Source organism: Rhagoletis zephyria, unplaced genomic scaffold, assembly GCF_001687245.7.
Source record: "Rhagoletis zephyria isolate East Lansing unplaced genomic scaffold, Rhagoletis_zephyria_1.1 Rzeph_scaffold_20449, whole genome shotgun sequence".
Taxonomy (NCBI): Eukaryota; Metazoa; Arthropoda; class Insecta; order Diptera; family Tephritidae; genus Rhagoletis; species Rhagoletis zephyria.
Window position 1 is genome coordinate 4,549 of NW_016177507.1, and position 3,460 is coordinate 8,008.

General features: G+C 31.8%; 1 long non-coding RNA gene across 1 annotated transcript; it reads right to left on the bottom strand.

The window, feature by feature from the left end:
* Window positions 1-495: 495 nt before the first annotated feature.
* On the bottom strand, window positions 496-1,012 carry LOC108380814 (uncharacterized). Its single transcript, XR_001849590.1, has 2 exons — window positions 919-1,012; window positions 496-845 (listed from the first exon to the last, which is right to left on the bottom strand). It is a non-coding gene; the product is annotated as an uncharacterized LOC108380814 (long non-coding RNA).
* Between the last annotated feature and the right edge of the window lie 2,448 nt (window positions 1,013-3,460).

Sequence of the window (3,460 nt, forward strand, 5' to 3'; positions counted from 1 at the left end):
GATTTAGCCTAAACGTACGAATATTAAGCTCTACCAAGGTACTCATAATTTGTAGAAAATAAATATTGCAAAAAAGAAATTGCTGCATAAAAAGGAAACAAACAGTTCATAGATTGAATCAGCACGTATGAGGAGCGAGGAAATACTGTTGACGAAGACGCGTGGAAATTTCACTTTGTTCGCATTTGCTTGTTTCCCATTTTGTGCACCGATTAAAACTAATTAAACTTGAACTAAATATTTTAAAAGAAAATGAAAAATAAAAGAACTAGCTATAAATAAAAGCTCTACTTCAACTAAAAAATACAGTTATTCTGCTATGTTTCAACTGCAATACGCTGCGCCATTACGAATATGAATAATGTAAGCTTCTAACTTTTGACGAGACATTGGAGGGGGGTAACCTACTGACTGACTGCTTGTTTTGCTTTACATACTTTTATGTTACTAATATAAATTAGCGCAATTATTATTATATTTTTTTTTTGTATTTGCACTAAAATTACTTAGTTTAAATTGCACACAACAAAACGGTATATTAACAATAAATTTACTCGCAATAACTTATAATCAAAATAACGCTGTTCGTTGTTCCTTCTGTTTAAGAAAAGATGTAGTTTTTTTTTTTGTTGTTTTCTGCTTCGCTTCTTTGTAGCTAGATATATAAGTATGTTAACATATGCTTGCATTGGCTTATTGCTCCACATTTATGGTTATCACCATGGTTGGTCAATAATGTCCGCCGCTGTGTCTGTGATGTTCTCGTCTGCCAGCTGATTGATCTCGATATTCGCCATTGCGTGTGCTGCTCTTGTGATGGTGGTGATGATGGCGTTTCTTTTCACCTATGCACGTTTTCGAGTAAAGGAAAAAGTTTTAGTTCAGATAAACTGAAGTAATTAAATTTAAGCTTGTTACCTTTTAGACACACATCAGAAACGACCATTTCGGAATTCTCGCGCATGCCATAGTTCTCACGGCCGACACTGAAATGTAGAAAACAATGTATGTAAATATATATGAATGCATTCGGATCTTTGTATTTAGTTGTATGTAAGTAAGATAAATATCGATATATTCCTTTAGACAAACGGCAGACAGAGTATGGGCTCACGCTCGACGCGATTGAAATTCGTCGTGTAAGGCTTAAAATATATCTCGGTTTCAAATGCATTTGCTAAAATGGTGATGTAGCCCAGTAAGCAGAGGGTAGGTGTACCTTTCCTGACTTCTAGTGCTACACTTATAGGTGATTGCAAGTCTTTTGTAAGACAAATTTTGAAAGATTTTGTTTATTCTGCCACGAAAGTCTTGCAATAAAAAGGCCCCATGCCAACTTTCCTGGTGAAATGCTCTTTTGACAGACATCTCTTGCGCATGTTAAATGGAGATGAATATGTATGAACATTAGGATGGTCAAAAATAAGTAAAGTCAGAATTTGAATGCTCTCACCCCTATGATTGTTCTATACCGAAAAAGATATAGCCCTAAATTTTTACTTTCAAATCAAACAAATATTTAGAGGTCGCTCAAAGCGCTCAAAGTTTTCGATGTATTTCATATGGAAAAAACAACTTTCGTAGAAATGGTATAGAGTTCTTGAAAATCAATATTTTTCGATCGGAGTACTCTGGTTCACTTCAGGATACTTCCAATAAACATACCCAATTGTTTATTTAACAATTTTTTAATACTAATGATTTTTTATTTATCCCCCAATTGCACATTCTGGCATTTTCTAGGGGTTTTGGCGGACCTATGAAATATAGTTACTATGAAAAAATGGTAAAATAAATAATTGGGTATTATTAGTGGGAATCTTCTGCAGATAAGCATAGTTTTCCGATCGATTTGATATTGATTTTTAAGGATTCTACACAATTTCTACGAAAAGTTGTTTTTTCCCCATATAAAACGCATGGAAAACTTTGAGCGCTTTCAGGGATCTCTAAATATTTTTTGATTTTAATATATTTTTTCGGTATAGGGTGCGAGAGCATAAAAATTCCGACTTTACTTTTTCACATGCATTTTTGGACCACCCTAATTCCCATGCATATGCACATTTTGCACGCGCTGCTTCAAAAGTCGCAATGACCGAGTGAGCAAAGTATTGTCATGTTATTCGAGATATCCGAGGTTCAAATCCTCGGGCAGTGGATTTTTTTTGTTTAATTTAAATAGAGTTTCAATTCTTTGTCATTACTAAATTTTATTGTTTTAAGAAGGTAAATATATATTTTACTACTTAAATTGAATTTTTAGAAACTTATTTTAGTACGTACGCTTTATATTTTTAACCGACTTCCAAAAAAGGAAGCGGTTATCAGTTCGTCGGAATATTTTTTTTTTTTTTTTAAGTATGTTACCGCATAACTTTGGACCACGTCAACCGATTTCGATAAGGTAGTGTCTCAGAGGTGGTCCCGTACTAATCTGGTTAAGATCCGATCAGTGGTTCATGATATATATATATATATATGTATATATTTTTTTATATGAGAGTTGAAGTAGATTTTTTTGCTAAAAATTACTTGTTATTTTTATTTTTCCATTTGAAGTGAATTTTTGTTTAGAAAAATAAAATTTGGTTTCATTAAATTCTTATAAGTTAATTTTTTGTGTTTTTTTAAATTTAAATTAATTATTTCTTTTGTCATTTTAACTTTCTCTTAAAAGCATTTTTTTATTCAATTTAAGTTTTACGAACATTTTTTTTTAATTTAACCTTTTTTAACAATATTGTAACCTTCTTTATTTTTAAAATTTGTTTTATTTTTATATTTTATTGTTTTAAAAAGAATAGCATTTTTTCTATTTAATTTAGTTTTTCCAACTTCTTCATTTGCAATTTTTTCTATGTAATCTGATTAATTTTTTTATTTAATTTTCACACAATTTTTAGTTTATATTTTCTTAAAGAGAAATATATTTATATTTTTTATTAAATTTAATTTTAGAAAACTTAGTGGTAAAAGACAAACAGAATAACGCTAGGACTTCCTCGTTAGCAGACCTTTCAATTAGTTTTTCGAAAGACATAAAGGAGCTTTCAAGATAGTTGCCAGAATCGACACTTTTTCTTACGAAAGACTTTAGTCTTTCAAAAGACTAGGTGAGTTGAAATATGGTTAATATTTATTCGCGACTTATGACATACCGTTGGCTGTGAACCATATATATTTTTGAACGTCTGGAAAGACGTTATTACTCGCACTTCAGATATCAGCTGATTATGGTTATGGGACAAAACTAAAATTCTGTGGTCTATGGTTTTGGCTATGACGTTACAGTGTGGCACCACTAATCGAATACAGTGTTCGACATAAGGTTGGTTGGAGAGCTGTTTTGTATGGTTGTGATTATGTCACCACTAATTTAACCTTAAAGTCGAAAGACTGTAATCACAACAGACGGCAAACATATTCGCCACTCGAATCTGGCCCGCCTCTCTGAGAG